Genomic DNA, 26,708 nt, shown 5'->3' on the forward strand with positions numbered 1-26,708 from the left:
CAAGACACTGCATCACCCATCCTGCACGTGAATATTGGCTTCTAATTGCTCCCAAAGGTTTTCATTGCATTTCACTGATGATGTAAACCAGTGCAAGAAAATGTAACCCATCATTTGTTTTCTACTAAAGTTTTCTGTTTTTTTCAACCATGTATGTTTAAAATTTTTACTTATTTATGTGTACAAGAATGGGATGCAGGCCATATGTTCAGGGGGCTAAGTATTCACCAGAGACTGAGTAGGGAACAGAACAGGCAGATCAACTGAAATACACTACTGAGGGGAGCAGCAGAGAGACAGGAGAGGTCTGCTGTGGACCACCTCCCTGGCTGGGGATTGAACTGGTACCACAGTGGCAGTGAATAGGTTCATAGTATTACACTTTAACCCCTTGCACCACCAGGGAGGCTCCAAGCATGTGTTTTTTGAAGTCTTATGTCAGATCCCATCCTATCGTGTCCCATCCCACCCTACCCACCCCACCCCATCCCCATCCCCATCTCACTGTTGATAACACCCCTGCCTTTCACACAGGAACCTGCCTACCACCTGCAGGAACACTGGGCAAGGGGCCAGGGCACTAGTAAGTCCTCAAGCAATGAATCTCTTGTCTAGCCTGTTTTAGACATGGCCAGGGAAGACTTACAAAACTATGTGAGTAGAAACAAGAAGGACATAGATTAGAAGTGTCAATGTTTTTACAGTGAAGAAAGCCCGAAGAGACACCTGTGGATCCTGTGGAAGGAGCAGAGTGACCATCTTGGGTGCCAATGACAGGAAGCATGGAGGCTTCCTGCCACCCACTGACTTCACATGTTATAAACCAGGTTGCTCTGTAGTTAAGAATTGGGTGGCTAAGAGCCAGTAAAATAGTCTATAGATGGGGCTGAAACCCAAGGGTCAGTGGGAAGTCTCCAGTATTTCAGCTCCCTGAACTTGTCCTGTGCCTATCATGAGAGGAACTAAAAATCTGTATGTCAACACTATTCTGGCTGCCTAATTTTCTACAGTCCCATGAAAGAAAGTGTTTGCCCAGTGACCTTCCTGGAACTGGAGTCCAGTCAGGAGCTGCGCTGTCCCACAGACTTGTTTACAGTCAACCATACAGAGTCCTAGTTTCTTGGGATGTCTTGAGCCCACGAATAGAGTAGCATTGGATAGCACCTCGAAGGAGAGATGGTAGTCAGGACCCGTCCAGATGTGATTGCCTATGGGCATTGCCCATGTAGCTCTGCCAGTCTTGATTCGTCACTACTGCAGGGGTACTCGAGAGATGTCGAAGCAGGTACTTTCTGTGACCTGGACCAGGTCTGATTGTGAGATACCTCACCCAGGTAGCACTTCTAGCCCTGACCAGTCCCAGGCACTATAAAGAGAACTAGACAATTTGAAGTTTCTCCAAAGTGAGGTCCCCCATGGCTAAAATCTAGAGCAGGTGCTCTGCTTGGCCTGAGTTACATGTCTCTCTGCCTAACTCAGGAGGATCTGTGACAGCTGCTACATAAGAGAAAGAAACACTAATAAATATAAGGAGCTTCGTTTCTAAATGCAAAATATGGGGCCCATATCTACACCATGGTCCTCTTTGGAGTCCCAGGACTTGTGCCAGTTCATGGCTCCAGTGAGCTACTGCTGGGCTTGGTTTGGTTTAGAGCAGAGCTTTTCAATCTTGTATGTGAGTAGGTCTTTTTGGGCTGGAAGACCTGAACTCCCTACCAGATCCTAACTGATGCTGACCCTACCAGCCCACAGACCCCATTTTGAGTGTCAATGATCCCCATTTCTTTATTGACAGGAAGGGAGCAGAGGTTGAAAGACATGTGATTATGAGAAGGCAAACAGAGAAAGAAGAGAAGATTGTGAATGTTTGAGGCTTGCTTTCTAGATGTCAGAGACAGTCATTATCCTTTCCCAGCCTCCAGCTGATTTCCATGTCTAAGGAAGAGAATTTTGGAGAACAATTACCAAAGTTCTTACCTCCATCTTTCCCTATTCTCTTATCTGCATGGGATATCTCACATAGAATGGGGATGGTGGAGCTAAAACAAAGGCCTGTCCTTCACGTGGCCAGGTACTTCTGGGTGCCAATGGTTTATATAACTTGTGGCTTGGAACAAGATGTTTAATGAAGGGATGACGACTGTCTCCTCAATACTTTGTCAGGTTTAGTTTTCATGCTTGGAAGTTCCTATAGCTTCCACAATGATAGTGATAACTCAAACCGGTATTCAAACCCAGTGGCCAGTACAAGGTAGGCCCTCAGTGGGTGGCCCTTTATCTTTCCTCCCTTCTCTGTTCAATGTAAGAGCCCTGTGTATATTCTTACCATTAGAATAACAAGAAAAACACACTTCTCACAGATGGGAAGTATTAAGAACAAAAGGTCTTGGATCCTTAAGAACAGAAATCTTGTTATTATTTAGCTTGTAATAATTATTGCACTTAACAAATTGATTTCAAAAATGAATAAATCTGTTATTCCATAGGTTTTCAATCCATTAGCTTGTTAATGGAAGTTTTGCAGTAACATATCAGGAACACTAGATGTCAGGAGAGAACCAACTAATCTAATGTTAAACCATTCAGTCATTCAGAAGCACCAGTTTTTGGAGGTTGTGAAAAACCTAAAGAGCATTCAATAGTACAATTATTATAGTTATTTAAACATTAATGGTTGTAGAATCATAGATTTATAGCTAATACTAGGTGCTTCATACTCTGATCTATGAGAGGACCTTGAGGAATATGATTTTTAAAAAATGGAAATAATATTTTGTCGTCTATTAAGGCCAGGTACTCTCATAGAGGTAAATTTGTAGATCAAACACTAAATTACAGTCCTTTTTCCTCTGCTGTAAACTGAGGGCAATGTGTGAGTTAGATAATGTTTCCTGGGTGTGTAAAGAACCAGAGCCTCACAGAAGGAGAGATGTGTCTGGGAGAAAGGCAGGGTAGGCACAACATCCATTAAGAAGTGTTCCTCGAATGTCTAGAAGCAGCTCAAGGGGGCTGAGAAGCACTTAAAGCAAATACTGACCTGTTTTGTAATTTCTTCTTAAAGATTAAAGTTTCTCACGTTAAAGTACTCTAAGTTTTTCAGACTTTTCCTTTTAAATTTAAGGAAAATTTTATAGTATTTTTTATTGAACTTTTTCATTTTTGCATGTTTGTTTTGCATAACTTGGCATGTTTTCAGGTTTCTGACTCTCTGATATTTATTATAATGGATCATAAACTGATTTAGTTGGTTTCATACTATAGGATGTCTTTAAAAGAAACTTTTATACTTTAAAAGAAACTGTTAATACTTTACTATAGCTCCACATTCAAGTTAATTCATCCTGGAAATTTTTGTGGGAGAAACTCAAGTGTTTGAGAGAATCAGAGAATCCCAGAATGGAGTGGCACTTGGATGATGACAGGGCACTGTGTGAAGATTCCGTATTTCTGTTAATGAAACCTAACCGTATTTGCTTGAGGTGGGTCACATGGTCCCTGAACTATATTGAACTGTTTGCAAATTAAGAATCACAATTCAATTCTTGTCCAGTTTATATGTCTTTACCTTCTTTCAGCTTTCCAGCAGGATAAGGATGAAAAGTGTTCTTGCAATCAGCATGCCCAGGATCGAGTCTCTGCCACTTCCCAGCTGTGTAATGTTGGGCAAATCATGCACTTGCTAGTAATGGCAATTTCTATTCACACTTTGAATATGTTATATACTTCAATATTGTCTTTCAAGTTATTTAATCTCGAGCAGAAACTTTTCTTTCATCTCTTTGATAGCCCAAAGAAATGTATTCAATTTTTTATAAAGTTATATTAGTGCAATAAAAGTTTTAAATTTGCACCATCAGAACAGTGCAAATTTTACTTTGCAGTAGTTAAAATTATCCCTTCTTCAATTTTGTGAAATAAATTGAAGTGAAGCTGAACATTTACATTTTATCTTCTCTAGTCAAAAGATGTAAATTACTTGGTTCTTGGTTCTTCCTAAGGAGAAGGAGCTAACAATATATGCAAATCTTTTGGCATAATTACAGATGATGATTGACTCCAGTTTTGAGAGAAATAGACATCTAAAACAAAATTTAAACTAAGGGTAGAGTTTAGAAGGCTAACAATGATGATAGATAAAAACCGAACTAAAATGGGCCCTCTCTGATGGGGCAGTAAGTTGGAGCACAGCACTAAGAAGCTAAAGCCACTTCAGCATGAGTTCAATCTCCACCCTGGAGGTGATCCACATGGTGTGGCAGACCTCTCCTGACCTACCTCCTGTCCCCTCAGCAGTATACTTGGTCAATGGGCCTGCTCTGCTCCCCACTCTGTCTCTGGTGAATCCGTTCACTGTCCCTGCACCTCTGACCTATACCCCAGTTCGGTATGTATAAATAAATATAAATCTTTTTTTTAAAAAAAAAAACGAACTAAAAAAAGACCTTTTACTTCCTAGGTATAGTTTCATGTGGTTACTGATGCAGTTTGTGTCCAATTTTGAGCTAACTAGAACAAAAGCACGTTTTCATATTGCTACGTCTGTGGCCATTCTAGCTGACTAGACCTTTGTCCTTTGGGAGAACTGGAGGGCCCAGTCTGTGGCCAGGATCGGCCAGTGTGGGAGGCCAGTAGAAAGTTCAGACAGGGCAGGAGTTCTACTTGCCATGGTTCAAAGCGGACCAGTGAAGCAGATCCAAGCCAAAGTATGCAAAGGAAAGCCCTAAGTACAAGAGCAACTTGGTAATGAATAATGGAAACCCAGAAATAGGAACTACATTGAAGAGAGTGTAAACAGGTTTCCACCAACCTGGAGAGTCAGGATAATTGCCCCAAACCCCAGGGTGGACTGTGGCTTGCTTTCTGTCTAAGTCAGGACATGGCGCTTTGTCTCCAAGATACTCTTTCCACTTACACAGACTTGCTTTAATGCCTGAGAGATGGTCCATCTGTAAAAGCTGCCAGCATTTGCCTACTTTGGGTATGGAGGACGGTTACTATGAAGTCAGCGCAGGTTGACATGTTAACCTCTCTTTCAGGCTCCAGGCTCCCTGTGGAGCCCTGGTATTGGAAGTGCTCTGGATCACCAACAATTCTATACTTTGTACTTCTCTGCCTGCTCTCTCATCTATTCCTATGGAGAATTTAATTTTCAAGGCGGGCATTTTTAAAAAGATTTATTCATTTATGCATCCACAAACTGGGATATAGGCCAGAGGTGGGGGCAGGGGTTGGTGAGAGGATTCACCAGAAACAGGGTAGGGAGCAGAACAGGCAGATTGACTGAAACACACTGCTGAGAGGAGCAGCAGGTGAGACTGGAGGGGTCAGCTGTGCCATATGGGTCACCTCCCTGGCCGGGGATTGAATTCATTCTGCAGTAGCTGCTGATAGCTTCATAGTACAGTGCTTTAACCTCCACCAGGGAGGGCAATCAAGGTGGGTATTTTTTTTTATGAAATTTGTGGGTCTTTAGGGTGGTCTGTCTGACTCTGTGATTCACTGAATTGCACTGTCACACTTCAGTCCCAACCTTGGCTGCAACTGTGTAAGATCTGCTGCCTTGTGACGAGTGTAGCAAAGCCCTGTCTCCACATGCAGGCAAGACTGACCTGCCCTGTGTTCACTGTAAAAATTCAGTTCAGGGGAACATGGTAAGAGGCTTTATTTTGGTCTTGTGCTTGTTATGAGCTCCAATGCAGTTTTATTTGTTGCTTATAAGAGGGTTTAATGAGTAATTTTTAAAAAGATTTATTTATTTATGCTTATAGAACTGGAGTACAGGCCAGAGTGCAGGGGTAGTGAGAGGATTCACCAGAGATAGAGTGGGGAGCAGAACAGGCTGAATGATGAAGTACACTGCTGAGGGGAGCAGCAGACCGGTCAGGAGAGGTCTGCAGCGCCATGTAGTCACCTCCGGGGCTGGGGATCGAACTCATGCTGAAGTGGCTTTAGCTTTGTAGTGCTGTGCTTTAACCTGCTGCGCCACCATGGGGGACCCATAATGAGTAATTTTTTATAAATTTTTTTTTTTTTTAAACTGAGGTTGTGTCAGTCTACAACACTGCATAAACTGCATAAAGGTGTAGTCTCACTCCACTTCAGCTATATGTTACCACACTACACCCATCAAGGGTGTCCTCGGTGATAGTCCACCAGGCCCTATCAATCTCTGCACGTTTTCCCCATTCTATCTGGTAGCTTCAATTATTCAGGGTTAGTTTTGTCTGACCCTTTGTTTTGTTTCTTTATATTTCACACAAGTGAAAATATTCACTATTCGTCTTTCTCTTTCTGACTTATTTTGCTTTCTATTACCCCCTCCAGTTACATCCATGTCACAAATGGCAAGGCTCCATTTTTTTTTAAATAGCTGAGCAGTATTCCATTGCTTTTATATCTACATTTGCTTATTCTATTCATCTGTCAGTAGGAACTTAGGTTGCAGCCATAGCTTGACTGTTATAAACAGAGCTGCAATAAAAAAAAGTTGTGCAAGGGCTCCCTGGTGGCACAGGAGTTAAATAGCCACTGCAGCACGAGTTCAATCCCTGGCCAGGAAGGTGACCCACAGGGCACAACAGACCTCTCCTGTCTCACCTGCTGCTCCCCTCAGCAGAGGATTTCAGTAGATCTGCTTATTCTGCTCCTTATTCTTTATCTCATGAACCCTTTCACTCCTGCACCTCTGGCCTACAGCCCAGTTCTTGTATGCATAAATAAATAAATCTTTTTTAAAAGGGTATGCGGGCCCTCCCTGGTGGCGCAGTGGGTTGGGGCCCTGCACTGAGAGGCTAAAGCCACTTCAGCATGAGTTCGATTCCCGCCTGTCCCGGAGGTGACCACATGGCGTGGCAGACCTCTCCTGGCCTGCCCTCTGCTCCCCTCAGCAGTGTACTTCGTCGATCTGCCTGTTCTGTTCCCCACTCTGTCTCTGGTGAAGCCTCTCACCGCGCCTAGCCTCTGGCCTGTACCCCAGTTCTGTATGCACAAATAAATAAATCTTTTTTTAAAAAAAAAAGGGTATGCATATTTCCCTTCAAATAGTGTTTTTGTATTCTTCAGGTAGATACCTAAGAGTACGATTGCTGGGTCATAGGGCATATTTTTTTTTGATATTTTGCAAAATCTCCCTATTATTTTCCTTACAGCTGGACCACTCTACAGTCCCACCACAGTGTGTCAGAATTCCTTTTTTTTAATAACCTTGGCAAGACTTGTTGTTTCTGGTGTTTTTAATACATGCCATTCTTACAGGGGTGAGGCATTATCTCACTGCGGTTTGGTTTGCCTTTCTCTGGTAAGTAATAATGAGCATTTTCCATGTACTTATCGGCCACATGTGTGTCTTCTCAGAAGTGTCTTAGCACTTTTGGGAATAATCTGCTAATTCTTTGTGTCATATTTATAATCTGTTTTTCTAGTATAATTATCAAATAATCATTTTCCTCCAAACTATTTATAATATGAAATTAGTGTAAACACTATTATTTTGTTGCATTAATTTCTGCATATTATTATCATAGTAATACTATCTTAATTTGATATCTTTGTATTTTAATGGTAGGCCTATTGTTATTTGTTTTCTTTTAAATTTGTTTAGACAGCTTTTCCTGTTTACTTGTTAAATGAATTTGAGGATTATATCATTGAGTCCTTAAAAACTTTTCCCTCCTCAACATCGATTTTTTTTTAAAAGATGTATTTATTTATTCATACAGAACTGGGGTACAGGCCAGAGATGCGGAGGGTGAGAGGATTCACCAGAAACAGAGTGGGAAGCAGAACAGGTAGATTGACACTGCTGAGGGGAGCAGCGCACGGGTCAGGAGAGGTCTGCCACGCCATGTTGATCTCCTCCGGGGCAGGCGGGGATCCAACTCAAGCTTCTTAGTGCCGTGCTTTAACCCGCTGCGCCACGAGGGAGGGCCCTCAACATCGATTTTTAAAGGAATTCCTTAGCTCACACGTTAATTTGAGAAAAACTGACATCTTTACAATGTTTAGCTTTCATCATATAGCAACCTATAATACCTTTTTATCTCTTAAGTTTGTAATGTAGTCTCATATTTCCTATTAGAATTTTTCTTAGTTATTTCATTTCGTCTATTGCTACTTCTCAATAACATGGGTAAATTTTTGCTTTCTTAAATGGAGTTTTAAACATACATTCCTTGACCTCATCAAAATAGCATATCTTGTAAAATATTTAACAGGTTTTTTTTGATGGGGATGGTGAAAGTTGGCATTGGTGGATTATTTGTCTTTCATACCTATTCTTTTTTATTGAACCACTTATTAATTCTAGTAACTTTTAAATTGCTTCCTAAGGACTTATTTATTACATAATTGTATATATTTGCATGTAATAATTATATGTGATATTATTTTTCCAAAGGGCTTATTTAGTTATTATATAGTTATATATAAACATATGAGTGTACATGAATATACATTATATATGAGTACATTGGGATTATTCATCTTTTATTTTTTAAAATATGTACATTTTGCACATATTTACACAATATGTACATTTTGTACATGTGCACTTTTCCATTTTCTATGTGCTCATTCTTTGCTAGAAATAAAGAATTGAATATGTAAGTTTAATTAAGGAGGGCTGAAACATTTGGATGTTAAAATGGTACAAGAAAAATAGCATGGCTAACGTTTATAGACTTCTACTTAATGAGAATAAAGGCACTTCAAGAGGTGATTGTGTAACTACAGTATGTAATTTTCTGGAAGGTATTGTCCTGAACCAGTTTTTTAAATGTTGGCTCAGAGATGTGTGGACCATTGTTCTTTTCAGAATGACAATGAAGCTTATTCCTGTGCTTTGTGACAGAAAGTTCTGATAAACAGTGTAGAACCACAGGGGCTCATGGAAATCACACAACTGGTGCACTTCTGTTGAACTGTACTTTCAAAAATGAATGGATGATGCACTAACGAATGTGTGTCAAGATATCACCAACTCAGGGCTCATCACTTTTAATTAGAGGCTGGAAAATTCTGTGAACCTTGCCTGCCTCTTCCATGGGCCATTTTACTATGTCTAGTTGCTAATTTTTATTTTGTTCTTCTTTAGGACTTCTCTCTCACAATAGAAACTTTCTTATAAAAAATTTGTATTTTGAATAATTTTAGTCTTACAGAAAAGTTGCAAATATTACACTGAGAATTCTCACATATTTTTCACCTAGATTACCTAAATGTCAACATTTAAAAAAAATAATAGTTTTTTTTCTAACATCATTTTGTGCATTTTTTCATCTCAGTTGTAACCCCCATGGGCTTTGGGCTTCCAATCACAAAATCACCCATGTGCCATCATCATAGTCCAGTGCATTTCCCTCCTCCCACTATTTTTGATCCCATTCCCCACTCCACCCCATAAAATGTCTCTGGGATAGAGCTGTTCATCATTATTATTATTTTCTCACCTAGTTCATTATACTCCTGCTATGAGTAAAACCATCCGGTATTTTTCCTTTATTTTCTGGCTTATTTCACTAAGCATGATCCCTCCTAGCTCCATACATGTTGCTGCAAAAGGCATGTGTTTTATCTTTCTTGATCACTGAGTAATATTCTATTGTGTATATGTGTCACATCTTTTTATTCCAGTCATCTACTTTTGGGCATTTGGGCCGCTTCCATGTTTTTCCAATTGTAAATAAAGCAGCAATAAACATGGGGGTGCAGATATATTTTTGCATCAGTGTTTTTGTGTCTTTTGGGTAGATACCTAGGAATGGGATTGCTGGGTCATATGGAAGCTCCATGTTTAGCAATTTGAGGAACCTCCAAACAGTTTTCCATAGTGGTTGTACTAGTTTGCATTTCCACCAGCAGTGCAGGAGAGTTCCTTTTTCTCCACATCCTTGCCAATATTTGTTGTTGCTAGCTGTTTGAAGATGTGCCATTCTCACTGGGGTGAAGTAGTATCTCAATTTGGTTTTAATTTGCATCTCCCTTATTACAAGTGATGTTGAACATTTTTTCATAAGCTTGTTGGCCATCTGCTAAATGTCAACATTTTAAACTACATAGTGCAGCAGACCTCTCCATCTTACCTGCTACTCCTCTCAGCAGTGTGTTTCCCTACTCCTGCCTGTTCTGCTCTCCACTTTGTCTCTAGTGAATCCTCTCAGCCCCCCCACTCTGGCCTGTACCCCAGTTCCTGTGTGTGTATAAATAAAAATATCTTTAAAAAAATAAACTTTGCATTATCACTTTTTGTATTGATAATGCAAAGTTATAAAGGTATATATATTCCTTTTTTAAAAAGATTTATTTATTTATGCATACAGAGTTGGGGTACAGGCCAGAGGTGCAGGGGTGGTGAGGGGATTCACCAGAGACAGAGTAGGGAGCAGAACAGGCCAACTGATTGAAGTACACTGCTCAGGAGAGCAGCAGGCAGATCAGGTGAGGTCTGGCACACCATGTGGGTCACCTCTGGGGCAGGCGGGGACTGAACTCATGCTGAAGTGGCTTTAGCTTCTTAGTGCTATGCTTTAACTTGCTGCGCCACCAATTTTATCATTCTTTAGATAAAATTGTAGATGCATTATCTTTTAATCATAAACACTTCAATGGATATTCTTAAAAGTAGTGATATTTTATTACACAATTCTGTGTAATCATCAGTATCAATGCACCTTATTAAAATGTTGCCAACTGTTCTGCTATTCTCTATAGAAAGTGAAAGACATTTTTTTTTTCCTCAATCAGATCAAATGCAGAATCACATGCCTCATTCAGTTGTCACATTTCCTTGGTCTCCTTATAGCTGTTCCTGAATCTTCGTGTTTAATGGCGTTGGATATATGAAGGCTACAGATGAAACTTTCTGGTAATCCTAAATCTCCAACTAATTTCTTTTTTTTTTTAATTAAAGATTTCTTTATTCATGTATACAAGAACTGGGGTACAGACCAGAGGTGTGGGGTGGTGAGAGGATTCACTAGACACAGAATGGGGAGCAGAACAGGCAGATTAACTGAAATACACTGCTATTCAGTAGAGGTCTGCTACACCATGTGGGTCACATCCCTGACTGGAGATCTAACTTGTGATACAGTGAATACAGATAGCTGCACTTTAACCCAATGTGCCACCAGGGAGGGCCCTCTCAAACTAATTTCAAAGGCATGACTTTTAATTTTGGGCAACTATTATCTTAATTTCCCTACATTTAACATGAAGACATTTGCCTCCTACTTACAAAGATTAAAGAAACAAGGGAGGGAATTTTCTTTGTTGAGTAACTGCAAAGTCCCTACACTGAACCGTGGAGTAACATCTCATTTAATTAGTACACCTATTCTGTAACATAAATTATTACTAATGTTGCTATTACCCACATTTTGCAAATGAGGAAACATGCTCAGAGATTGTAACCTGCCCAAAGCCACACAATTGGAGTGAGGACATCTTGCAGCACCCCAAATCCTATACTTAACCATACTTAGCGACACTTCTTTTTTTTATTAATATTTTCAATTTATTAATGCATATAAAAACTGGGGTGTAGGCCAGAGGTAAGGGACAGTGTAAGAGACAGAGTGGGGAGCAGAACATGCAGATTGATGAAGTACGCTGCTGAGGGAAGCAGCAGATGAGACAGGAGAGGTCTGCTGTGCCATGTGAGTTAGCTCCCTGGCTGGGGATTGAATTCATTTGACAGTGGCTGGTGATAGTTTAATAGCACTGAGGCTTTAACCCCTGCACCACCAGGGAGGTCTCTAATCACCCTTCCTCTGAAAAGACACTTAGTCTACCTTGGTCCTTACACGCAACTTGATTCTTATGGACCGTGACTTCTGCAGGTTCTTTTAGTTTTCCATTGAAGTTGTTAATTTGCTCTTTCTTTTTCTATGGCATTGAGGAGGAGAGAACATAAGTTATTTACTTTATAACCCCATGCCTACACAAAACCTGGAACATAAATAGTTCTTGAATGAAGACATTTGGTTGCATAAAGTTTAAGAAGAGTAGAACATGCATGTTGTTTACTTAGTTTGAGTTTTCCATGTTTAGACCATCACTGAGGCTGAGCCCTGGGACTGTCCTGGGCCATGCAGGCTCTGAGCTGCTGCATCAGCCACTGTAGATGGGCCCAGGGGTCTTCCTGGTGTGCGTCCTGCCTGTACTGAGGCTTGGAGTTTTGAGACTTAAAAGATTAAATAGCGTGCTCGCTTCGGCAGCACATATACTAAAATTGGAATGATACAGAGAAGATTAGCATGGCCCCTGCGCAAGGATGACACGCAAATTCGTGAAGCGTTCCATATTTTTAGGATGTGGAGAAAAAGGAACTCTCCTGCATTGCTGGTGGGAATGCAAACTAGTACAACCACTATGGAAAACTGTCTGGAGGTTCCTCAAGCTGCTAAACATGGAGCTTCCCTACGACCCAGCAATCCCACTCCTAGGTATCTATCCAAAAGACACAAAAACACTGATTGAAAAAGATACCTGTACCCCCATGTTTATTGCTGCTTTATTTACAATTGGAAAAACATGGAAGCAGCCCAAATGCCCAAAAGTAGATGACTGGATAAAAAAGAAGTGGTACATATATACAATGGAATATTACTCAGCAAGCAAAACAGAGAAACACCTGTCTTTTGCAGAAACTTGGATGGAGCTGGAAAAGATCATGCTTAGTGAGATAAGCCAGAAAGAGAAAGAAAAATACCAGATGGTTTCACTCATAGCAGGAGTATAATGGACCAGGCGAGAAAATAACAAAAATAATGAACAACCATATACCAGAGACATTCTGTGGGGGCGGAGTGGGGAATGGGATCAAAAATGGGGGGGGGAGGGAAGGGAGGGAAATGCATGGGACTATGGTGGTGGCACAGGGGTGATCTGGTGATGGGAAACCCGCGGGGATTACAATTGAGATGGAAAAAAAAATGTGCAAAATGATGTAAAAATAAACTTTGTAATAAAAAAAAAAGATTAAATAGCAACAAAATGGTCTACCTTATAAACTGGAAAGAAACAGTGAATCATTATTAAGTGATATAAGAGATCAACTCTTTTGTAATTTTTCTCTCTGAAATTTTGAGATACACAGGGTCCTCCCTGGTGGCACAACGGGTTCAAGTGCAGCATTGTGAGGAGGTCCACAGTCACTGTAGCACCAGTTCGATCCCCAGCCAGGGAGGTGACTCACTTGGCTCAGCAGACCTCTCCTGACCCACCTGCTGCTCCCTTCAGCAGTGTATTCCAGTAGATCTGACTGTTCTGCTCCCCACTCTGTCTCTGGTGAATCTTCTCACTCCCTGCACCTCTGGCCTGTACCCCAGTTCTTGTATGCATAAATAAATAAATCTTAAAAAAAAAAACTTTTTGTGATACACAAATGGCAGCAATGGCAGCAGCAGATATGAAATTCAAGTGATTTTCTTTTCTTTAAGATATGTCTATTCTGGACCCTTCCTGGTGGTGTAACAGGCAAGGATGTAGCACTGCAAGCTGACTGCAGCCGTTTTAGTGCAAGTTCGATACCCGGCCCTGGAGGTGATCCACAAGGCCCCATAGACCTCTCCTGACTCACCCCCTGCTCCCCTCAGCAGTGTACTTCATTGATCTGCCTGTTCTGCTCTCTATTCTTTCTCTGATCACCTCTCAATCCTCTCACTGCCCCTGCACCTCTGGCTTGAGCCCTGATTCTGTATGTATAAATAAATAAATCTTTAAATAAATAAAAAGATGTCTATTTTGCTTAAGTGTCACTCAACAGAAGTATAATTGTTTTAGGCTTTGTAACCAATGAACGATTCTTCAGCTAATAGTATAGGCCTTAGGAAGTTGAACAAGCCACTGATAAAAAGTGAAGTTCAGGTTGCACTTAATTTCACAAATTCAATGATCACAATCAACAAAACATTCTAATAAATAAATAAATAAACTGTGACGACGAAAAAGACTGCTATGCTTTGTGAATAACTTGGTCCCTGAATACAGATCAATTATTTCATGCTCAGTTTAAGAAAGAACAACCTAGTTGCCATTGGCTGTGATCCTGCATGGGTTCTCAGTGCTGGTGCACAACCAGGATAAACCTTCCTAGTCTCTCCTGCTTTCCTTTTCTAGGTGCCCCACCTTCGTCTCAAGTCCCCAGCATCTTCTCCATCTTCTCACTGTGAGTTGATGAACATGTGTCTGTTATACCAAAAGAGGGCACCCTGGCACAGCTTTCCCTCCAGCCTCCACTGTTGGCAGACGCTCTGCCTTCCTGAGCTTCATCTAAGGCTACAGGACTCTAGATCATTCGAGGCTATCTCTTGCATTTGTGCCAAGTCCTATTCCTTTTCACTCACTCAAGGGCATCACTGTAGAAAACAGTTCTTTTTCTTCTCTATCATGAGTATTCCCCTCCTCTTTGGAGTCACCCCAGACATGACATTATATTTCCTATTTGCAAAATATTTCTACTTAACTGCATAATCTTTCTTCGCACCTCTTCATTATGCTGTATCCATTTATAATACACCTGTCCACAAGAGTTATCTATACTTGATATCTCTGATTTCTCCCCTCCCATTTTCTCTCAAATTTATCCCACTATATTTAGGTACTTTCACTCTGACATTCAAGAAAACCATTTTCATCAAGGTCTCTTTCTGACTTCATATATCAGCATCATTGGATGTGGTTGTCTGTCTCTCCTTAGGGAGTCATTGCAATTTGCTGACACCAGAAAGACATGCTCTTTTGATTCTCTTCTGACCTCACTAGCTACTTCCTGTGATTTCCTTAGTTGATTTTATTTTTCACTTAGTTGATTTTAGTGCTGATGGCTAAACACTGGAATTCCCAGGGCCCAGTCCCTGGACTTCCCTCTCTGCAGTAAATACTAGGGGTTCTCTTTTGCTTTCATTGTCCTAAACACACATGACAACTTTAAAATTTATAACCCAGTCTATACTTTTCTTGAACTTCAGACTCATGTTTACCTTCTTATTCTATACTGTCACTGGAATGTCTAATAAATCTCACTAACTTAACATGTGAAGTCCTGATTTTTCTTGTCTTTTTTCTACCTCAGTAAGTAGAAACTCTATCCTTCCTATTCCTCTGACCAAAAACTGCAGATTCATTTTGGTATTCTTTTTCTTAAATACTTATGCACAATCTAACAGCAAATTCCATCATATTTCAGTTGGTGGAATCTTGATGTATTGATACTTTTAATGGCATCTTCCAATTCTCAGTGAAATCAAATTAACTGCTAGGAGCTGAATTATATTTTCTTAAAATTTATATGCTGAAGTTCCAACTCCCCATCTGGTATTGGGAAATGGGGCCATAGGGAGTTAAGTAGGATAAATGAGGTCTCAAGTGTTTTGTCTTCATGATGAGGTTAGTACATTTATGGAAGAAAACCCTGAGAGCACTTGCTCATCCCCCATGTCAGAGCACAGTGAGAAGCAGCCCTCTGAAAGCCAGAAGAGAGTTTTTACCAGAATCTGGTCATGTTGGCTTCCTCGACTCAGACTTCATGCTTCTAGAACCATGAGACAATAAATTTCTGGTTGATTATTTAAATGATATGTTTGTGGCACTTTATAATGACAATCTGGTCTGATAAATGAATACATTAGCCATAATGAGTGGGGAAGAAATTCAGGGGAAACACCTTTGAGAAAACTGGATGACAGAAAATCCTTACAGATCACAGATGTACTACCTCTATAGTAACTGGACAGTTGTATGATGCAAGTGGTAGAAAATGAAAAGCAAACAAGACAAGTCCTACAAGCTGCAAAATCCAAATATGACCAAGAAGCATTTGACCCTCAAAACAGCGGAGGCATTCTGAGAGCGATGTGAATGAATGAGAAGGAACAACCGTGCAGAGAATGCTTCTAAGGTCCCTTGTAGCAGGCAGAGCAGATGAAGGAGAATCAGAGGCTAAGGAGGCTCCAGTCTTTGAGATTCTGGACCTTCTAGCAAATAATCTCATCTATAGATTCACAGCAGTACTCAGAGAAAAAATAACTTGAAATAGAATATTCGCTGAACAGAGTAGGTGCCAAGGGCCTGGAGTTAAGAAAGTTCAGAAAGTGGAGGTATTGGTACAGGAGAACTCAGGGGTGTAAAATCCAGAAGGTGCTGTCAGAGTTTAGTGTAGATATGGGGCTGGAGGCAGAAAAGTTTCCTGAATAAATGTCTCAAGTATTTAGTTGCACAAGTTCCATCGTCTTGTTGGAGAAACCAGGCCAGACTCTGTTGCACTTTGTCCCCCATTCTGATCTCGTCCATTGCTACCTACCTGTAAAGCAGAAGTTAGCTCTGCCCGTTGATTGAATGCAGGTTCATTTTGCGGACAGGAACATTATCTACTAGTATTTGATGAGCACTCATCCTGCCTCAGTTTAGGAGGTGCATTTTGTCTGGTTTTCTCACCTTACAAGGTGGGAAGACTCATTAGTTGGCCCAGGGCTAACACTTGATCCCACCTCTATCAACTAACTCAACTGACTGGTGACTGAGCCCAGTCACTTTTAGCTACTGTTTCTACCACTGCTGTTGTCAGGCTGCCATCATGTCTCATCTGAGTGTCGCAACTATCTCCTTGCCTGTTTCTGCCCTTGTTCCCCAATGGTGTATTTCTAAAAAAAGTTATTTATTTATGCATACAGAACTAGGGTACAGGCCAGCGGGATGAATGTCAGTCCTTTTAAAGAGAACTTTGATTGCTTTTTGCTTCATGCATTCACTCTTTTATGTGGTCTCTTTTATTAAATAATTATCAAAAACCTGGTATCCTGTAGGTCTCCACAACCTCTGACCACACCGAGTGATGCAATCACCTTAAGCATCAAATGCATCGAAAAAATATACTGGGCTCATAGTCTCAATTTTAGTAATTCATCCCAAATTACATGAGACTTTCTTGCTTCCAGTTCAAAACCATGGTCAACCAGCACCATAGATAGAAATCATCACACATTTGACTCTAAAAGCACTGAGGAATAATATGTGTCCTCAGTAGAATTTTAATTTTATTCAACTATTTTTATAAGACTATTTAGGTGGGGGTGATTGCATTATTACAAATATACTAAAGTGTCCTACCACCCCCTCTAGACATCATTCATTCTGCAAGTCCCTTAGTCACACCCATCCCCTTTCCTCCCACCTCTCCAGTCTTGTGTCTGAACTTGCCCCCTTCTGCCTTCTCTTCTGCATTCTCTGTTTCCTTTCCTCCCCTATGTCCTGACATTTCTACCCTAGATCAGCATAAGTTTTCTTGCTTTATAGTTTGGCAACAACCTGACTTCCACTCTTAGCACAACAAGGGCAGACATAGACTTGAGCAGCCTCCCCGAGAGCATTTTCTGTGTCACCATGTGGAATTCTTGCTTTTCCATTCTCTGGTTTTCAGGACTTACTTAATTCTCCTGCCTCGTGCCCTGAAGCCTGTGCCTCTTGAATGAAGTTAGGAAGAGTATTGCAGATGAGCATCTAAAAGATGCTCATAATTAAGCATGCAACAGGATATGTCTTTGCCACGCCCATCTAATTGTGGCTTATTTGTTTAATATTAAAATGCTCTTGGGTCCACATGAGCCATCTGCTTTTCCTCCAGATTCACTGCACCCTGATGCATTAAGCCTCTGTAATTCTATTTCTCTTTATATCATTAAGCATGGGATGTGCTAATGTAAATACCAACTGGAAAGTTTGAGTAGCTCTTCAAATTTTTCAGTCATGCAGCTTACTATATTCTTAGTATTACAGACCAATCTACTTTAGATACACAACTTCACAGTATTATGAAAGTCCTCCAATATTTAGATTCCAAATGGCAAATTGATTGCTCTTTGTTAACACCCCCGATGATGGAGGCTTGATTTTATGGTTCACCTGTTTTTTGCTATTTACTTTCCTGAGCTTCAGCCAAGTCAAAGAAACCATATGAGAACAGAGTGTTTATGAAATGCCACTTTCTTTAATAGAAAACAAAGGTAGGTTTTCCAAAGTTCGCACTGGAAAAAGACTCTCCTCACAGGCTTGGAGGAAATGGAGAACCCATAGTTCCTACACTTGTCCCTGGGTAAAGCCTTGGTCCCAGTGACCTCAAGGACATATTCCAGTATTTGAATGTTATAGCTCAAACCAAGAGGTAAAACTCTTTTCAAAGCTTGTGGCACTGCTGGCTTAAGGTCAAAATGCTTTGGGCTCCCCTGGTAGCACAAGGGATTTACTGTTAGCACTATGAATCTATCGATAGCTATTGCAGCATGAGTTCGATCCCTGGCCAGGGAACTGAACAACATGGCACAGCAGACCTCTACTGCCTCACCTCCTGCTTCTCTCAGCAGTGTGTTTCAGTCAATTTGCCTGTTCTGCTCCCCACTGTGTCTTTGGTCAATCCTCTTAATCCCTGCACTTCTGGCCAGTTCTTGGATGCATAATAAAATACATCTTTAAAAAAATGCTTTAATGTTATCACAGTATTTTTTTTTTTAAAGATTTATTTATTTGTGCATACAGAACTGGGGTACAGGCCAGAGGCTCAGGGGCAGCGAGAGGCTTCACCAGAGACAGAGTGGGGAGCAGAACAGGCAGATGGACGAAGTACACTGCTGAGGGGAGCAGCGGGCGGGCCAGGAGAGGTCTGCCACGCCATGTGGTCACCTCTGGGGCAGGCGGGAATCGAACTCATGAGGAAGCGGCTTTAGATTCTCAGTGCTGTGCTTTAACCCGCTGCGCCACCAGGGAGGGCCCTGTTATCACAGTATTTTATATGTATGAAGGAGAGGACTATTTTAAACAGAGGCCAAAGCATATTAATGATTAGAACAGAAATAGATTTGATGGTACTATACCCCTGGCTTTGAAGAGGGAGTAGGGAAACAAGAACAAAGAAAATACCTCTAGAAGATAGAAAGGTCAAGAAACAAACTCCCTGGATCTCTGACTGGAGTATGGACCTATTGACATTTTTTATTTGCTCCTGTGCAGCTGACTTTGTATTTCATATCCCTAGATATCTAAGAGAATATGTCTGCATTGTTTAGAAAGACATTTAATTTTCTTTTCAATTTAAGTTTTCTTGAATAATAATAAAAGGAAAAAATAAAGGTGTCCTCCCATGGTCTATTCCCCAGCCATTTAGCCTTATACTTAGGGAAATTCTGACATGACAGGCTATGATTCCCGTTTCCCTGACACATTACTGGGGTTGCCCTTTCCCCTGCACAATCTTGGACATCCTTCAACACATGGAGTTCCTCATTCTTGTCTGATGTAGGTGTATGACTGAGCCCTCCTCTATTTAGACAGAGAACAGAGGAGAAAAAGGGAACAGCGGCCGATGTGAGGTGGGTAGTGGACTTCGTGGCACCTCCTCTTTAACAACCCACACCTCTTCCTCTGAAGATGTTTGTACTGTCACAATGCCTACAGTACACGCAAACTGCTTCAGCCATCTTTAGCTTCACAGGACACTTTATCCCTTAAGGAATTGTTCAATTACAGAACTCTAAAAGGAATGCATTAGCAAGAGATATTCAGTCCTTCTTTATTTCTCATCACCCGCATGACAAAGAACGAACCAGACATCATTAGTGCGGATGTTTTAGTCCTTATAGGTCTTCATTAGAACCCTTTAAACTATTTAAAAGACAGCAGCTTTTGAGGAAAACACTTTTTCAGAGAAAACTTAATGAAGTCATTTTTACATAATCTCTAAGCAATAATGCCTTTTATGATTTAATTTCCATTTCCAACATATTTGCTAATGTCAGAGATTATTATGTGCCACAGTGAGTTGAACAAGCACATATTTTGCTCCAGGTTGGTATAGGTGTATTCCCAAAGGATTCAAATGGCAAAGCCAGGGAAATAATAAATTTCTGCTCTAAAAAGTTTTTAAAGATACATGAAGTTCCCATCATTTGCTAGTATTTGTTATCCAAAGAGGTAGCACTGGAAATGATTTGACTTACTGCTAATTAGGACCTAACCTCTAGTGGTCTATAAAGCTGCAACTTGCATTGACCTAAACATTCAGTACCAGGCTACTTCCTGCCTCATAGCCCTTTATATCCGCCACCCTGGTATCACTGTATTCCAGCCATGGAGGATTTCCTTCATTTCCTTGCTGTGTTTACCTCTTTCCCATCTCATAACCTTTGCGTTTGTAATGAAATCAAAGGTATTACCTGGCTGCCATATGAAGTAGGGCATTGTGCAACATCATTTTCTCTTTATCACATTGTTTGCTTTGTTTTGTGGCACTTGTTACAATTTGAAGTTATATAGTATTCCTTATGGAGTTTACAAATATTGCTTTCGCTTTTCCTTATCAAGATTTGGGCTCTGTGAGCACTGCCAGAGATCAAATTCCTGGTGTTTCTTTTTCATCTTTAGGAATTTTATAATTGCAAATGGTTAATGGTTAACATTCCTTTATATTCTCTCATTGATGGTTACCAGACAACTGTAGATAGTTGCTATTTGAAGTCTCATATATATGAATAAGGTATTTTAGTTGGCCCTCTAAACCATAAACTTTCAAGGCAGAAATGTGAACCCCTTTAAGGAAGGAATTGTATCTGTTTGTTTCAAGGACAATTATCTCAAGGACAGTTGGCAGAGGTGGAGGGTATTTTGGAAAGCTGACCCTGGAGCACTGTAGAAAGCACCAGCAGGCAGATTTCCTTGGGAGCAATGAGACACAGGCAGGAGTTGACTGGAGCAGGTAGAACAGAGAAGAGAATAGCCAGTAAAGGTGAGGGAGTGACTCTTACCCACTGGTATCACAAATGCACTTTAAGCTTTTCATTTTGGGCACAAGACCTTCAAATCTCAGTGAGACCTTTTAGGTAAAAAGGTTTTGTTTCAGCTTTCCTTGCGAAACAGCAAAAGAACCTCAGTTTCTCCTTTGGGAAGAGGTTGCCTGGAATGAACTACAAGGACATGAAGTTAGAAGAAAGTCACAGCAGAGCAGCCTGGAGCAGAGTTGTGATGAACCTGTACTCATAACCCCTGTGTGGATTTGGGGACCAGCTGAGCCCTCTCCTGGGGTGCTCATACATGCCCTTTCCAAGTTTCTATAATAAACTCATACCATAATGGAGAAAGTCATTAAAGACAGAAGCCATCCCTTACTTCAATGTATGCTTTTATTCATAATTGAAAAGAATAGTCTATTATACTGTTAACTTATTGTAAATGTATCCAGAATCAAAGGTTCCATAGAGACATAAAAAATGTTTGCATTTCCTATTAAATAACATTTTCTGACCACTTTAGAATATGAGTATACTATACAGGTATTATATACACAAAAAATGTAAAAAGGAAGTGTGAAAACAAGTTGTTACCAGTTTATATAAGAAAAAGGACATTCATTTTCACAGGCTACCAACATAATATAGGATAGTTCCTAACAGGTTTCCATTCCTTGAAATAATTCACCTGGTAGCTCAAAAATCTGTAGAAAATAAGTTAATATACAGTGAAATCACTACACAGTGTTAGTGGGCAGTAGAAATTCATATTGATACAAAATATCATTCAAGATTTTTACATTAAGTTGCAGTGTCAAGATTGAGACATCTTGGTTGGCAAGCAAGAATTGTTCAAGATTGAAAGTTTTTAAATGACTTCTGCTGGTAGAATGTTAAGTTTAAAAACATGTAGAAATAGAGGAGGTGTAATATTCTTGTCTTTCTGTTCTCTTACCAGCAGATCTTTGCCTTTGAAGTAGAATAAAAGGATTTAGGTATTTCCAGTATTTTCCACAAGATGGCAGAGTTGGTATTACAAATGTGAGAGCGAACTTTCTTTCATCTTGTAGGTCAGAGCAACAAAGACACCTAGAGTCATTCTCACCATTTAAATGATGCTATCGTGGTTTCAATGTGATGATGATGGCAGTGGTGATGATGATAGTAGTGGTAATTAATAATACCCAGTTTGATAGAAATAGCGGCAGGAAAAAGTTTTGTGTAATCTCTGTAATTATGGCAGAGTTGAGTGGGGTTGGCTTCTACTATTGTTTTTGTTCCTCTAACGAGTTCTTTCTTTTTTATACTGGGTTCTATTTTAATAGCACATTTAATACTAGGTCTTGGATACCACTCTCAGATCGATGTCAAGAGTACAATGTCAGAAAGTGTGGTGACAGATCAACAAGAACAAACCAGTTGATATCTTTGAAGCAAGTAGTGTCCATTACTGTTGATTGTTAGAAGCGATAGACTTGCTACCATTCACATGAATTTCAAGTTCCTTCAGACGAAATGGGTGACATTAATTCTGGTATCTGTTATTCAGGTCTTGAGCAATAGGGTCTCTTTTCTACAGACATGTGGCACACCTCTGAACTAAGGGAGAAGGACAACCTATGGACTCCTGAGATCCTGCATCCTGGAGAGAACAAGGGTAGTTTTCAGAAGCCGAACCCAAAGGATGTAACGTAGACCACTTAAAGCTATTAGAATTTTTTTTGGTAAGAAGTCTCAAGGCAAAGGTATATAAAGGATTGAGCCAACCTTTGAAAAACGCAGGAGCAGGGGCCTTGCCCAAGCAGTTGAAAATCCATGCATAACTTTTGATTCCCCATAACTTAACTACTAAAAGCCTGCCATTGACTGGAAACTTTACTGATAAAATAAGCCATCATTTACATGTTTTATGTTATTCTATTATATGCTTTATTCTTATAATGAAGTAAAGAAAAAATGTGAATAAGAAAATTTTAAAGAAAATACACTGATAGTCTGTACTGAATTTATGGTAAGTTTCCAAGAAAATCCACATGTAAGTGGATACGTGCAATTCAAACCTGTGTTGTTTAAGGGCCAACTGGAGTTGATCTGATGTGTGTCTATTATTGCCCCGGCTTCTTGCTCAAACTCAGTGTTCACTGACAGTTTGTTGAAGGCATAGGGAGACAGAAAGGTTGGCAATGTCCTCTTTCCTCCTGGATTGTGGGGCTCTGTCCAGCATGCACTATGCAGGCCCAACTGTGCAGAGAAGACTCTGGCACTGGCTCAGGGCTGTAAGGTCCATACATCTCTCCCCAGATGAACTGGGAGTTTCTTGTGGGCAAACTACGTTATTATTTTGCTTTATCCTTTGTTAGCTGCATAGTGCCTCCATATAGCAGGCACTCGGCAAGAGTGTATTGAAAGAAGACAGAGTGGTCATGGTGTGCCTTCAGTAGCTACTGGCCCTTGGTGTGGCTTGAAAAAGATCATTTAATTTTGTCTCATCCAATATCTAATTTTTCAAATGCTGGTGTGTTAACTAGTGACAGAGCAGCTTTAAGACCAGTAGTATTTTCTGGATATTGTCAGTTTTACATACTAAAATGTAAATATCACTTCTCCATGAATGAGAAAGAAATTACATATCCCAATTTGATATAAGCTGTAGTTATCAAGAGAGAAGAGATCTCCATTTTCAGAGCGTTGATGGATTGAGTATGTGCCAGGAAGCAAGCTTTATTGCTTTGGTGAATATGGGTTGGAGGGTAAATACTTCCATGGAAATTGCCATGTTCATGCTCTTTGCAAAAACCTCCCTATTCCATCAACTATTCCAGGACTTTGATATCTTTGCAAGGGAAAAAATCAGGGCATTCTTCCAGAACAGATAATTCAATACTGTGTGGTGGTGAAAATTTATCAGAGGAGAAAATTCCAGAGAACTAGTACTAGGGCTCACCATTTTGAAAAATGTATTCATCCCTCTGAACCCTCCAGAAGCTTCTCACATGGCTCCCACTTAGAACATTCAGGGACTATGTCTTTGCTACATCTGACATTTTAACCCTTTAAATACCCAAGCATCCTCATTTTAGCTAGGGAATAGAAAGGTTTCCAGGATGAAATTCACATACCTAATAATTTAAGAAGACTGTATTGACCACAGGGCCACCAGATAATATTAAGATTATACAGGGCCCAGCAACACATTTTTGAAGGGTCCCCACTAAAACTGTAGGCAATGAAGATCCATACAGTTATTTAAAAAAAATTCCAGTAAGTAAAAATGTCTAATTTAAATTAAAAAATTAACAATCAATAGAATTTTAGAACAGATGGAAGGAAAGTATCTTGAATAAGGATTTTCTGCTTCTAATTCACAAAAATGTCTACTGATAATCTGGATTTATTCGATTATGAATAAAATGCTGTGCTGTAAAGCAAAATGTTTCCCACAGACTGTTAAATATATGCTTTCATACCTTAATGTCCCCGAACAATGATTATATGGATTTTTATATTCTCTTTTATCTCTGTAATGTTAGCTAAAGAACATATGATAAATTCCTGAATTTCTGCATATTTTATACTATACCCCCTTTCTGGTTTTTTCCCTTTTAATGTGATTGACATTAGAATAGTGTATACATTAGAAACTAATAGGATTTAAGTAAATCGTCAGAGAACTTTTTTTAGATAAAAGACTTTCATATTCATTTTATAATATTTATTGGGATAATCAGAGACTTCTCCCCCCCCCCTTTTTTTGTGTGTGTCTTGGTTCTCAGTTCTGTTGTGGTTAGAGGAAGTTGCCATGTAGCAGATTTCTTGTCACATACAGTCTTAGAAAAATTTGAAAAGCCATTTCAACTAGGAAGAAACATTTTTTGGTCTTTTAACCTGCAATGGCAGAAATTCCTTGGTGTTTTCAGATCATAAAGTCTCAGAGGGAGTTCTCACCTATACATTTCTAGCACAGGATGAATGGGGAATAACTTTGTAATTCTGAGGCAGGAATTTGCTTTAGGAACTGATGTGGAAATTAATACTTTTCATTTCAAATTTTCTCTAGAGGTCCTGAAAGTATTTTGAATTGTTCACCCCAAATTCCCTTTGAGTTACGCAAGATAAGTCTGGAGTGTTTCTGTCTTAGAAAACAAACTTTAATTAAAGTTAACATTGATGCTACTAATCCTCTGTGTCACTATTGGCATCTATCATAAAGCTCTTTGATTTCTAGGGCAACTAATGAAAACCCTCTGTTTTCATAAGAGGTAGTAATTATCATGCAGCCCCATATTTAAGGTATGAAAATGTAAAGCTCAAGGAGAACAACATCAAGGTGGTTTGATGACCATGGACCCTGAGACGGGTATAAGTAATGAGAAAGAATAACAAGATGAGAAGTTCCCTTTCTCAACCCTTTCCCCAAATTCCCTTCCTCACAGAGAACAATGGGACCAATGTCACTCAAGTACAGAGTCATTCAATCAAGACCTTTGCAGGTCTAGAAGCACAAAGAGAAGTTTACAAGGTCCAAGCGATTTCGATTTCTGGGTGAACTTTAGATGCTTGAGTTTCATAATCAATGGCCTTGCTGTGTGATGTTAAAAAAAAATCCAAAGATCAATCAACTGACTTACAAAGGAAATTCACCACCCTAAACAACTGGTTTAAAAATATAAATAAAATGGTATCAATGAGCTTTGCCTGTCCTATGGAAACAAAGTAAGCATGCCACATAAATTGTACAAAATTCCATTCCCTCATATTAATCAGCTTGGAACTCTGTACATTGTATTGCATCTAAAAATGCCTTGCATAAGAAATTAATTTTATGTTTTAATTATTATGACAAAAAGGAAAAGCTATAGAAAAAACTAAATAAATTTTTATCAGTATTGGCTGAATAAATGAGTTAAATGTACTAGTTAGTCATAACAAAAACTTTGAACAAAGAGAAGTTCTTCACAATGCAAAGCAAAGCTGACAAAGGAATAGGAAATCTAATTAACGTTGACATATGACACTCTGTTTATAATGTCATTATCTGAAAACAGTAGGAATAACTATGGTGATTAGGCTTTTGATTTTTGTATTACATAGGTGATCCAAGTAAACTATTGTGTAGAACTGTATTCAACGACGTTTATTTTAGATTTAAAATCAATTAAAAACCCATAAGTGGAAAGAGAATAATTCCCTTTAAAATAGAGGTTTAAAAGAAAGCAAACTACAGAAATACTTAAAAAGTAACTGTAAGGAATTATTCACAAAATCACTTCCTTAAGAGCAAACCTTTAGAAGAGTCTGACTTGAAGCAGCTGAAAGTAACTTATCTCTCTGGTTGATAAGAAATTATGAGGTTTGACTAGAGTAAGTGGAATTGCATTTAAACCATGAGTAAAAAAGAAGGCAACCAGCACTGAGCTATTGTCTTTGGGGAAGAACAGTGATCTGAAGTCTTGGATTTATTAACTGACCTAAGGAAACCAAGCCATAAGACACAGGCCCAGAGGAAGGGGACTTTCTGTTGTTCCCACCCACACAGAGGCAAGGATCGGAGAGGGAGTCAACAGCAGGGCCCTGAGATGTGATGCTGGACACTCCTAGAGCCCAGGGGAGAAAACCTGGTCTGCTGTCATCAGCCAACACTGGTCCAGTTGGGCATGACAGCTGATGACCAGCAAATGTATGGCTGGTCTGCAGTCATCAGCCAACACTGGTCCAGTTGGGCATGACAGCTAATGACCAGCAAATGTATGGGGTGCTCCTTTGAGCACCTATAGAGCAGATCTGATGGGACATGGAACTAATTATGCAGCCTTTGTCTCCTGTTCTGCCACTGGAGCAAAGAAATTGCTAAGGGCATTTCAACCAAAAATTGATCTTTTAGAGAAATAACATGTTGTAGGAGGCATTTCATTTCTTTTTACTTTCATTTCCTAAAGT

This window comes from Condylura cristata, unplaced genomic scaffold, assembly GCF_000260355.1.
Source record: "Condylura cristata isolate star-nosed mole 26May11 unplaced genomic scaffold, ConCri1.0 scaffold00009, whole genome shotgun sequence".
NCBI classification, from domain to species: domain Eukaryota; kingdom Metazoa; phylum Chordata; class Mammalia; order Eulipotyphla; family Talpidae; genus Condylura; species Condylura cristata.